At 47.7% G+C, this 13,531-nt stretch overlaps 1 protein-coding gene across 5 annotated transcripts in view; it reads right to left on the reverse strand.

The window, feature by feature from the left end:
* The window catches only part of MEGF11 (multiple EGF like domains 11), a 344,798-nt gene that overhangs the window by 280,710 nt on the left and 50,557 nt on the right, over nt 1-13,531 (reverse strand). The window lies entirely within an intron of this gene.

Raw genomic sequence — 13,531 nt, forward strand, 5'->3', positions numbered from 1 at the left:
CGTTTGTGTTCCGTGGAGCAGAGAGGCTAAAGCAGAGAATCCTCTGGCAGGAGAGAGGGAAGGCCAAGTGAGCCCAATATTCTTCGAAACACCTGTGTCTTTAGGGTGCTGAGTAGGAGGCAGGCAGTGGTACACCCAGCAATGAGAAGGAGAAGGTACAAGAAACATAATTAATGTGGGCATCACATTTCATGGTTTACAAAGCACTGTCTCTCTCTCTCTTTTTTTTTTTTTTTTTTTTTTTTTTAATCCTCACACCCACCCCAGGGCTCCACATTGCAATTCCCGTGGAAGGCACAGAGTGGCCCAAGGTCACAAAGCTAGTGAATGGTAAACCCCAACCTGGGCCTGGAGCCCCACGCTCCTGCACAAAGATGGTGCAGAGGTCCTTTTACCTCCCTGCTCTGCTGGGCCGACTTCCAGGAGGACCGTGGGAGGGGACAGCACAAGCAGGGATCCTCCGGTTGGGGAGACCTCTGTTCTGATCCTGCCTCTGCTGCTTCCACCCTGAGTGATTCTGGGAAAGAAACTTCACCTCCCGGAGCCTACTTCCTCATGGGGAAGAGGAGGATGAACCTTGCCTGGCAAGACCCCTTGAGAGGGTTGCAGGAGATAGTGCACCTAAGGTACCTGGCACTTAGTAGGTGCTCAATGACTGGGGCCCTTGATAGCTCCAAGGAGTAACTAGGAAAGTCAGGGTCACAAAATGTCCATTCTGCAGGTGAACTGTTAGGCCAGTAAATCTCCACCAGGCTGCACACTGGAATCACCACAAAGCTTTTAAAGTTCCCAAAGCCCATGTGGGTCCCCAGAGCAATCAAATCAGAATCTCAGTATGTATAAGGCTCTCTGGGTGATTCCAATGTGAAGCGATCATCAAGGACCCTTATTATACTCTGTCTTCATGTAGGATACAAACATGAAGGTATACATTACTCTGTAGCTGGTGGGATTCAGGGTAGACACTAAGTGGAGGTTTTCTTTTCTTTTCTTTTTTTTAAATATTTTTTTTAACTTTTATTTATTTATGATAGTCACAGAGAGAGAGAGAGAGAGAGACAGAGGCAGAGACACAGGCAGAGGGAGAAGCAGGCTCCATGCACCGGGAGCCCAACATGGGATTCGATCCCGGCCCGGGTCTTCAGGATCGCGCCCTGGGCCAAAGGCAGGCGCCAAACCGCTGCACCACCTAGGGATCCCCTAAGTGGAGGTTTCCTAAAGGGTTCTAGGGCACCTGGGTGGCTCCGCTGGTTAAGTATCTGCCTTCAGCTCAGGTCATAGTCCCAGGGTCCTGGGACTGATGGAGCCCCACAGTCAGGCTCCCTGCTCAGCAGGGAGTGCGTTCTCTCTCTCTCTCTCTCTCCCTCTGCCCCTCCCCCGGCTCATGCGTGCTCTCTCTCTCTCAAATAAATAAATAAAACCAATAAATAAATAAATAAATAAATAAATAAATAAATAAATAAATAAATAAATAGTTCCAGAAGGCAGACCCAAGGAATAATGTAGAATGTCCCTCCGGGGGATTCGTTTGTGACTGAGGAAGAAAGCAGGAAAGGGAGCTGGAGGGCGGGGGTGGGGGTGGGGAGAAGGCTTCAGAGCCCTTCTTCCAACATGTATGCACTTGAACCAAGGAAGGTCTCAGGTAGGTAGAATGGGCAACGAGTAAAGGAAAAAGTGAGCACATAGCACCATTCAAAATGCCAGACAGTGACCTGTCAGAAATCTTTGCCCACCTGAGACCCCCAGAGGGACAATTCCCACCCAACTCGGGATCTCAGAACACGCACAGCATCCCCAGAGTGACTCCATTCCCCCACCCTGCATGGCATACTGACATTCACGATACACCCTACATGGGCCCTGGGCACTACCCAGAACTCCAATTTCCTTTCTATTAATCTAGGAAGGGTCTAATTTACGTGTGATTTGCATAAATTTGCCTGTTTCCATTTAAGAAAGACCCCAACTCCAAGCAGGTGAAATCAAATAAATTGGCTTATTTATTGTCCCTCCTGCTGCAATTGTATTCCAACCTACCACCTTGGGGGTGTCACAGGGGAGATGTTAACAGGGCAGCCCGGAGAGGACCTGCGGAGGGGGATGAGGACAGTCTGGCTGGACTTCCAGGGAGAGAGAAGTTGTAGTTCCTCCCCCCACATCAGGTCAGGGCTAAAGTGGAAGGGCTGCCTCAGGAGGAGGACTAGAGCAGCTTCAATATTTTAACTGTAGCCCCCGCAAGAGAGCAAAGCCTGTTTTGCTGTCCTGTCCTACAGTGGGCACTACATTTCCTGTCTGAGCACAGGCTGGAGGAAAGTCTGCTCTTCAAAACGGTCATTTTATTTATTATAGACACACTGTCAAGGCCAAACACAAAGGATTCAGCTGACTTGTGAGGTCCCTCCTGACTCTAAGCTCTTACACAGGGGTTTCAATTGATGCTTTGCATCACATAGTTGAGTGGAAAAATCCATTACGTTAACAGCTGGCACCAGAGTTCCTTAAGGAGGAACTGTCTCTACGGGGAGGAAAGCCTTTGATACACTGCTTGTGGGACCTGGACTCTGAGGGTCTGAGACCACTGAAGCCAGGCAACCACAAGGGGTGCCATGGGGAGGACGCCGTGGAGCAGGTGCCACAGAGAGGGTACCACAGGAAGATCATGGTCTGCTTTACTCCTTCTAGAATGGAGAAAGGCTAGATGGGATGAGGCCTAGGAGTGATGGGCGGGTAGCGGGATGGGGAGAGGCTCTGATGTCAAGATGGCTTCAGACTGAGCCAGCAACCCACTCCAGATGAACCCTATACCACTGTCAGGTCCCAGAAATTTTGAGAAGGGCATGGGAGTAGCCCTAGAGCTAGATCACAAGGGGCTGGGAGACTCCAGCTAATGCCTGGGTTACACTCTTAACAAGGAAGTCTACTAAGCAGCAGCTCAACACATGTTGAGGGGTTTACTCTGGAAAAAGGCATTATGCTAAAATCTTTATAGCAATCCTAGGATATGGGCTTCATAACTGTCCCAGTCTACGGAAGAGAAGGCTGCACAATTTGCCCAAGATCACATGGCTAGAAGGTACCAGAGCTAGGATTTGCCCTCCACCTGTAAGGCTCTGAACCCCCACATTACACCAGGGAAGCGTCTCAGCGGTCCCGTAAAGCAAGGAAGACCGACATGGCCAGGGATGTGTTTCAGTGACCTCAAGTGACTAGCCTACGATCACTGGCTGGTGGATGACCTGTTCTGAGCTCAGGCCTTTTCACTGTACCACCCTCTGCCCCTTTCCATATTGCAAATATCGAATGAGCCTATGATTTGGTAGTAGTTGCTCACTTGGCCAAGTGGCATTTGGACGTGGTGTGATGGAGAAAGGGCTTCGGTTCAGCCCTATGTTCTCATCCCTGCTCTGTCACTCTCTAGCGCATGTACCACGCGACAAGTTATTCCATCTCCCTGATCCCCAGTTTCCTCATCTGCAAAATGGGGGGAGGCCTCCTACCCACAGAGCTCAGCGAATAATGAGTGTAAAGGCTTTTGAAGTTCAAAGCAGAGCCTTGAGCTCACAGGAGACCAACGAGTTTAGACAGGGAGGAAGAGCTAAGCCAAAAAGACTCAGTGTAACATCCCTCACCTACCCACCAGGCTCATGGGAACATTTCTAGCTCTCTCAGTGGGCACCCCAACACCCCTGCTAGGGCAGCAGTGCTCCCCTTCAGAAGGCCATATTCCACTCCTCCAAGTGACCATGATCCTAATCTCTCTCCCTTTTTTTTTGTAAATTTTTAAAAAGATTTTATTTATTTATTCCTGAGAGACACACACACACATACAGAGAGAGAGAGAGAGAGGCAGAGACACAGGCAGAAGGAGAAACAGGTTCCATGCAGGGAGCCTGATGTGAGACTCAATCCCTGGTCTCCAGGATCATGCCCTGGGCCAAAGGCAGGCGCTAAACCGCTGAGCCACCCAGGGATCCCCTCTCTCTCCCCTTTGAGCAGGAAAGCATGGTGCTGCCGCAGTGCATCTCTGCAGGCACAGAACCCCAGGCGCCCACCCTGGACCCAGGTCCCTGGGAGCTAATGCTAGAGCCCATTCATAGCCCCCTGTGTTCAAAGGAGGAACTTCTGTTTGTTTTCCCCTCTGCCTCTTGATCCACAGAAAGACCCAAAGGCTAAGGAATAGTGCTTCCAGAAACAATTAAATGGCTCACAGCTTCCCTCACCCAGACAGGAGTTGGCTTTGGAAATGAACACTCAGGCTTTTCAACATCCTGATAGAAGGACAGTGGCACAAATCAGTCGCCATCACCAACAACGTGTTCCATTTCACAGAGGCGATAGCCTTGCCCTCCAGAGATGTCAGTCTGATGGGTAGATACGGACCCTGCCCCCAGGGAGTTCCCTGATGGGGAAAACACAGCCCCTGACCCCAGGGAACTCTCTGTCTGATGGGGGAGACACAGCCCCCGCCCCCAGGAACTCCCTATGCATCTACTGCCCTAGGAAAGCTTTATGCCAGATAGGAAGACCCAGTGTTTGCCCTCAAAGAGCTAGCAACCCAAGGAGGGATCCTCAGTCTGCACCTCCCTTTTGGAGGTATCCCCAGTCTAAAGGAGGTTCCTGACCCCAAAGATAATACAATCCAGGGATCCTTACAAGACATCGGCCAAGTCAGAAATATAGAGGGAGAGCTCTGGGTCTTTTAGAAAGAAGTAGAAAGCTAGAGAATGAAAGACGGGAAGACGAACCAGCTCCTCACTAAACTGTAACCCAGCTTTCCAGAGGCAAACATGGCCCATGACCTCTTTCTCTGCCGCCCCTGTTCTGTTCTGCAAACTGGCACGTGGACCTGTCACCCCACTCAATGAGCTAGTTCATTGGGAAATACACCTTCATTTCAGTGGACAAGTATCAGCATTCATCTGAAAAATAAAACAGTGCTGCTGGGCTAGACCAGTGCCGTCACCACACACGTGTCCACACACATACGGACACACACACCAGCCCTGCTGGGGGACACCCTGGAAGTTCAAGGGGTTTGGATGCTTGAGAGTGGCAGGTGCACACAGGAGGGGCACAGAATATGAGTGCTCTTAGTCTCCTCAAAGTTCATATCACCTAAGGTGCTCCCGTGAGGACCTCACCTGGGCCTGCCCACCATCTTCCTGACCCCACTAAATTCACAAATGTTTCCTTCCCAGACCCCTGGAGTCCTTTTGACTGTTGAATAGGCCCATCCCCCTGCAGCTTGGGTGATGGGAACTGCCTTTAGTGGACATTCTCGGGAGCCCCCCCACCCCATCACTGGTGCCAGCAACTAACTAGGACCCTGGCACAAAAGGCCAGCTCCCTTGCTTCAGGATGGAGACTCTGTAGAGCTCCCGTCAGGATCAGACTGAATTAGACTCCACATGAAACCACCTCTCACTCCCTCCACTAACCTGTGCTCTCAGTGAATCACGTGCACACCTATCCCTGTCTCCAGCTCTGCTTCTAGGGAGCCTGCCCTGAGACACCAACAAAATAAAACTCAGAGCCAGCCAGCTTCAAACCCTACCTTCTTCACCAGAAAGCTATGTGTGAGGCAAGTTCCTCAACCTCCCAAACCCTCAGTCTTCTCGTCTTTAAAATGGGAGTGATAATAATAATGAGGTGTGAGAGTCCAATAAAGTCAGGTAAGTGAAAGTAGTTTGTTAGCTTGCCCTATCAGCAAGACTGTGGTGTGGTGATGAGGAGAGCCTTCGGGAAGAGTCGTGGGGGTAGAAACCCATCTACAATACTCACCCACCCCCCAGGGCCTATTAATTACCCTGCTGCCAGAGGGGCTGTTCCATGGGTCAGCACCAAGACAATAGTGAGGACATCCTCAAACACTCCAACCTTCCCTGGATCACCAGCACAAACCAAACAATCCCCAGATCAGTATAAGTCCTTAAATGCATTTCTATTTTTAGATTAGTGTCATATGGAATCATAATGGCTTTGGAGTGAAAGAACAGACTTTTTGCCATAACCAAAACTACCTAAGGGTCTTCATGAAGTGTTAAAGTTATATATTTAGCATAAGTCCAACCCTTGTACACTGATAATATATTAACATATGTTATAACCCATCCTTCCTCAGCTATTCATGGTCCCAGACTGAGGCAGTTTCATTTTGTTAATATGGTTCCCCCCTGGGCTGCCTGGGTGGCTCAGTTGGTTAAGTGTCCAACTTGATTTAGGCCTCAGGGTCTAAATGACCTCAGGGTCATGAGACTGAGCCCCATGTTCGTGAAAAAGGACTTGGTAGGCTGCCTCAGTGGTCCCAGACCCCTCTCTCCTTCACCTGTACCTCCTGTGTTCTTGACGTTATTCCTAAACCTTGATCCTGGGTTAGGTCCCTGAGTCATGAAAGTCTGATCTGACCATTCAGTGTTTTGTGTCCTCTCAGCAGGATACTATATGCAGTCTCATCTCCAGGTTCATTAAATGCAAATTTTCTCTGCCTTTCAGGCCATTGTCTCTGACAGCACTTATGTTTTTAGGTTCCAACTACATCTGTAAAGTCTCCAAAATTCCTTGGTCCTTGACTGAGTCCTAATGGGTAGCTCAGAGACCCACATCCTATCAGCCGAGCAGGAGTTCAATGTCTCCTCTGATGAGGATGCCTTTCATTAATTCCCCCTCTAGGGGAGACAAAGCCTCTAGGTTTCAAGAAATCTTGCCCATAGAATGAGTTACATTTACCAAGAAATAATTAAAATAGTTTTTTCAACTTTAAATTAATCAAAGACATTCATAACTACAAGTCAAGAGCTTCCGACCAGCATGAAGCTATCTACCATGTGAACCTGACAGCATTTCAGATGAAAGCAAAGAAAAATGGTCTCGATCAGGATAAATGTTGAATGGGAGGGGGGAAGGGGATTCTTTTTGAAATTTTGGAAATACTCCTTAAAGGGGCCCCGGGGTTGAAAACCACTGCTATATATATTCTTTTATTCTCATTCACTTGCTTCCTCATCTACCATTTCTCTGACCCTTCATAAGGCTCTTCGATTTTCCCCAGTTTATTTGCTTCCACGTTAGCACTTCCCCCCACCACGTGATCTTAATGTCAGCAGCAAGCCTGAAGCTCACCATGAATATTGATTTTCAAATCCCATGTAAAAATGTAAATAACCATCTCAGGAGTAACCCACTGGGTGTGACTCTGAATCCACTCACGGGCCCTTTTCTCTCCATGTGTATGTCCTAGTAGCTTTGAGCCCCAGCAACCCTCTCTGTGGACCCCGGCTCAGCTTCCCAGCCCTCTATAGCAGGTGTTCTCCAAAGGGAGGTGAATAAATAGATCCATGGTATTCAAGGAGAAAAAATTAAATCTCCTATTTGTATTACTTTATCGAAAAGGAGACAAAGAATTTTATTTAAATACTTAGTGTACATTGATACACGTTGATGTTCATGCATATATCTTATTAACAAATCTACAAATATTGGAATGGAACACAAAATTTTTCTTACGAAGAGCACTGGACAATCCAAAACATGTAGATGTCATTGCTGAAAATATTTTCCCCATCCCCTACCCTCTTCCCCATCCCTCCTATCCTCCCACCCCCAGTCCTACTGCCCTAGGTATTTTTCTAGCAGTCACCTCCCTCAAATCTCCACTCTTACTATCTGCTGCAGACCTTTGGTTTGCCCTCCATCCAGTCTGGACTTGCTGTTTTAGAGCCCCTTGCGTACTGCCTGGCCATCAGCTGGGCCTGCACGCTGCTCCCTAGGGGAGTCTCAGAGGCTCCCACGCCTAGACCTGGTTCCTGAGACCTCAGCCCAGCTCAGACCCTCAAGTCTCTACTTACGTGGGTAATTTTGGAGTTAGGACAAATCAACAATATAAGAATATTACATAATAACATTTGTAGTCCAAACCAGAAACAGTCTAAATACCTACCAGTAGGATTTTGGAGAAAAAAATATATGGTATATCTACAAATTGGTCTATTATGCAGCCATTAAAAATATATTGTCTAGAAATTTCTAATAACATGGGGAGGGACACGTGGGTGGCTCAGCGGTTAAGTGTCTGTCTTTGGTTCAGGGGGTGATCCTAGAGTCCCAGGATCGAGTCCCATGTCAGGCTCCCTGCATGGAGCCTGCTTCTCCCTCTGTCTATGTCTCTGCTTCTCTCTGTGTGTGTCTCTCATGAATAAACAAATAAAATCTTAAAAAAAATAACATGCGGAAATTCTCAAGCTATAAAATCAAGTGCAAATGCAGGTCTCAAAATCTATATAAGGTGCAATCTCTCCAAAGAAAACAGAAATGGCCAACAGATACATGAAAAGGTGCTTGACATCAGTAATCATGAGGGAAATGCAAATCAAAACCACAATGAGATACCACTTCATATCTGTTAGAACAGCTTGTATCAAAAAGACAGAAATAGCAAATGTTGGCAAGGATGTGGAGAAAAGGGAGCCCTGTTAGTAGGAATAGAAACTGGTGCAGCCACTGCAGAAAACGGTAGGGAGGTTCCTCAAAAAAGTTTTTTTTTTTAAGATTTTATTTATTTATTCAGGAGAGACACACACATACACAGAGAGAGAGAGAGAGAGAGAGAGATCGAGAGGCAGAGACACAGGCAGAGGGAGAAGCAGGCTCCATGCAGGGAGCCTGATGTGGGACTCAATCCTGGGACTCCAGGATCATGCCCTGGGCTGAAGGCAGGCACTAAACTGCTGTGCCACCCAGGGATCCCCAGATTCCTCAAAAATTTTAAAAGAGAACTACTATATGACCCAGCAGTTCCATCACTTCCATCACTTTTGTTTCCAAAGGACATGAAAACTCTAACTTAAAAAGATATTTGCACTCCCATGTGCCCTACAGCATTACAGTATACATCTACGACAGCCAAGACATGGAAGCAACCTACATGCCCATAGATGGATGAATGGATAAGATGTGTGATGAAGATACACACACACACACACACACACACACACACACACACACAAAATAATGCAGTATTATTCAGCCATAAAAAAGAAGGAAATCCTGCCATTTGCTACAATGTGGATAGACTTGGAGGGCATTATGCTAAGTCAGACAGAGAAAGACTAAACACTGTATGACATCTCATCTATGTGGAATCTCTTTTAAAAAAAAAAAGAATACATAGATACAGAAAACAGGTTTGTAATTACTAGAAACAGGGGGTGAAGAAGTGGGGAAAATGAGTGAAATGGTCAAAAGGCACAAATTTCCAGTTATAAGATAAATAAGTTCTGGAGTTGTAATGTACAGTATGGTAACCATAGTCAACAGTTCTGTATTGTGTATCTGCAAGTTAACAACACTGTATTATATACTTAAAAGTTGCTAAGAGAGTACAACATCAAAGCATCCATCACAAGAAAAAAAAACTGTAACTATGAGCGGTGATGGATGCTAACTAAGCTTACTGTAGTTATCATTTTGCAATATATACATATACCCAATCATTATGTTACATGCCTAAAACCAATGCAACGTTACATGTCAATCATATCTAATCAAAAAATAAAACCAGATCAGAAGTCATTCTTCAGCTAGGATATAAGAAACATGAGAGCTGTGATTAGCAGACTGAGTTTTTCAAAAGTCTTATTCTCCAGGTAAATACAGTCAATGGCAAAAAAAAAAAAAAAAAAAGAAAGAAAGAAAATCATGATTTTCAGAATGTAAATTCGCTTCTCTACTCACTGGGTTTGAGAGTATAAATATTGTTAATAGAAGTACCTGCCATGAGTGAGGCTCTAAGAGACATATTATAGTTTATATCCCTTCCTGAAAAAGAAAGTATAATCTCAACTATAAATATGTAAACATACATAAGAAAAAAAGCCCAGAAGGGAATATACCAACATGTTGCTAGAAGCTTTCTCTGGCTTCATTCACCAATGCAGTCAAGTGTTCACTGATGCTCCTTATGTGTTTTGGCATTGAGCTAGGCCCTGATTCATGGAAGCATGGCTGGTTTTGGTTTTCTACAAACCAAATGTTTGTAGTTGTTCTAATTTTCTATAGAGAGCAAGTTTTACTTTTTCAAAAAAATAAAACAGAATCAAACGTATTTTTCTTTTTCTTAAAACAGTATTTTTCTTATGAAAGTTTAGACCACGAATCTAAAGACTGCTTTGAATATCTGAATTGTACGTACCGATTCCTACTTGCTTACATTTTTTTTTTTACTCCTTGTAAAATCCTCTAGGGGGTAATCGGGTATTATTTCTTCTAGAGAAATGGTGGTACTCTTCCTGGGTAGCTCCTCTTTCTAGGAATTTAAGGGTCTTACTTCCTAACATCAGTTACACTCCCTTCCCCGAGTTCTAGAACCCCCAGAACACTAGGGACTGAATTCAAATTAGCCAGTAGAGGGGCTGTGACACAGGGTCCAATCCCGGTCCCCTTAGGCAAACAAAGGATTAGAACCCCAACAGAAGCACTGAGATTAGACACAGGGAGAAGTTTCCTTTGGCATGGTGGTTAAACCACAAAGAGGGGGAGACTCCTTTCTCCAGGGAAGTCAGGGGTAGGCAAGGTAAGAGCAGGCCTCCTTGTAGCCCGAAGACCCCAGTGTGCCTCCTCAGAGTCCCAGGCAGGGTCAGGTCCCCAGGGATTACTGCCGCTGAGATCCAAAGCACCTCTCAACTTACCCTCCCTACTGCCAAACAGAAGTGTTTAGACACAAACCCGAGGCCAGCTGGCTGGGCCGACCCTGCTTACACCCCTCATCTGGAAGGTGGCTGTGGTCAGGACCAAAAGGCCTCCATGGCACTCGTGATCAGAAGCGTCCCTGAAAGGGCAGCACACTGATGCCCAACAACAGGCCTGGAATAGAAGCCCCCACACCTCGGGGAAACCCCAGTAAGGTCCAGGCTTCTCACCCACCCACCCACCCCAGGCCCAGGCCAACCAAACCATCTCCTGCTTCTTCCTCCAGGCCTTAGCCTCAGTAACACAGCCCTCTCCCTCCATTCCATTCCCCCCTACCCCCTTCTGCCTCCAGCCTGCACATGGGGCTGGGAAGTCAGGAGGGCACCCCAGCCCACAGCTGCTCTCAGAGCCGCAGAGGGTAGGAGGCCACAGGGAAAGGGCAGGTGTGCAGGGCTGTTTCTAGGATGCGAGGAAGCGGCAGACAGACAAGAGGTGGGAGGTCCCACAGAAGAAGTCACACTACCCTGCAACATATGTGAACGCTCCTGCACAAGCACTGTATTTCCAGAAGGTGTCTTTAACACCCTAAAATGTTTTATGATTAAAAATCTGCATCCAGGGATGCCTGGGTGGCTCAGTGGTTGAGTGTCTGCCTTCAGCCCAGGGCATGATCCCAGGGTCCTGGGATCGAGTCCCACATCGGACTCTCTGCAGGGAGCCTGCTTCTCCTTCTGCCAATGTCTCTGCCTCTCTCTCTGTGTGTGTCTCTTATGAATAAATAAATAAAATCTTAAAAAAAAAAAAACTGCTCCAGGGGTGCCTGGGTGCCTCAGTCAGTTAAATGTCTGCCTTTGGCTCAGGTGATGATCCCAGGATCCTGGAATAGAGCCCCATATTGGGCTCCCTGCTTCACAGGGAGCCTGTTTCTCTCTCTTCCTCTGTGCCTCCCTGTGCTTGTGCACATGCACACTCTCTCTCTCTGAAATAAATAAATAAATAAAATCTTTTAAAAAAAACCACAAACGATCCCTGCATCCACACCTGGCCATTATCCCAGTGCAGGGAGAGGGGTGTCCAGAAAGAGGAATGACAGATAGTGGCCAAAGCCATGTTAAGTGCTGAGACCCTAACACACATGCACACACACACACATCACAGACACACAGGGCTTAAGCATGCACCAGTGCGCACACACACGTACACAGATACCATACATGGGCACACACCACACGTGTACACATATAAGCACACACACCACACACACACACACACACACATGCCCTGCACACGGCCATCAGCCATTAGAGCAATCAACACCCAGTGCTGGCTTAGCGGCCCATTTGGACCTCTGTGTTTTTACAATGATTTATTAGCAATGAAGAGCAATCATGTCCGCGGTGAGTGGGCACTTGAGCAATCGTCAGTAAGGTCAAGTTCCATTCTCCCCGTAACAGCCATTCAGCCAGAGTGAGAAAGCGGGGGGAGTGCTCCTGCCCCTGCAGCTGGCCTGGCAGACTGCCCCCCATCCCCCCACCACTCTCAGGGCCCCGCTGCACCTGCCTCCAGCTTCCCCCACATCCTGCCCACCCAGCCTCTCTATTCCCTCTGTGTCCCGAGCAGCAACACCTCGGGCCCCAACCAGCAACCCGACACGGAATGCTGAGGATGTCCTTTCCTTTCTGGAAACCGCCCTTTGTGCCTGTGGTTGGGTTTCCTTCAGGACTGACCACCTGGCAGGGCTGTGCCCCTTCCTCTGGTGCTCTGGTCCCCAATGGGAGGTGAGCGTCTCATCAGAGGGGGACAGCCGGGCCTGCTGGCATCAAAGCACACATATGAAGGCCACGTAGGAATGGTAACAGGTCAGGGCCTTGCTGACCTGGCCCTTCTACCCTCAAGGGCCTAATGGAACTCACCAAATGCATCTGGCCACGTAAAACAGCCCGACCGCACCCAGCCAGCACCAGTCTTGGCTAGAGAAAGCCCTATCCTTGGTTCACACCTCAGGGAGAGAGGCTCCTGGAGCCTTAGTCCCCAAACACCAGCCCCAGTCCCCCTACCTCTCTGCCTATGCCAGCAACCTCAAAGCACCTCTGCTTTGTTCCTCTGCCTTCTGCAAAGCTCCCACCTGCACCAGCCTGTCTACTCCGCCACTTTCTGGTAGGGCAGCAGTAGAGACCTTGGTGGAGATCAGAGATCAGAGCACTGACCCATTGGGTCCGAGGGTCTTCCTCTCATGCAGGCCACCACACCATGTTTATAGAACATGATAAATCCTCCACAGTGGAGGGGAAAAGTTGCTTTGAATTGCACCTACCACTGTCTGCTTGCTCAAGAGGCCACGAGTCCACTTTTGTTCTCTCATTTGGAACTGTCAAATAGGGAGGAAGCAGGGCACTCAGGTCAGACTCTGGGGTACCAGGGGAGGAACTCATGCACAAGGCCTGGGTCATCCTCAACATATACTATGCATACATGCAGGATGACCTCTCAGATCCCCTTTCACATGGACTGAGTATTAAAAGATGTTAGGAAATTACTGGGGCACCTTGGTGGCTCAGTCTGTTAGACTCAGATCGGATCCTGGGGTCCTGGGATGGAGCCGAGCCCCATGTCAGGCTCCCTGCTCAACAGGAAGTTTGCTTCTCCCTCTCCCTTTGCTCTTCCCGCTTTCTCTCTCTCTCTCTCTCTCCCAAATAAATAGATAAAATCTTAAAAAAAAAAAGGATGTTCAGAAATTACTAATTTTGCCAGTTGTGATAATGCTTTTGTGATTATGCGGGAAAATGTGCTTATTTGGGGGAATGTATCCTGATACGGTTAGGAGTAAATATCATGATGTAATTTACTT

Source organism: Canis lupus, chromosome 30, assembly GCF_011100685.1.
Source record: "Canis lupus familiaris isolate Mischka breed German Shepherd chromosome 30, alternate assembly UU_Cfam_GSD_1.0, whole genome shotgun sequence".
Classification (NCBI taxonomy): domain Eukaryota; kingdom Metazoa; phylum Chordata; class Mammalia; order Carnivora; family Canidae; genus Canis; species Canis lupus.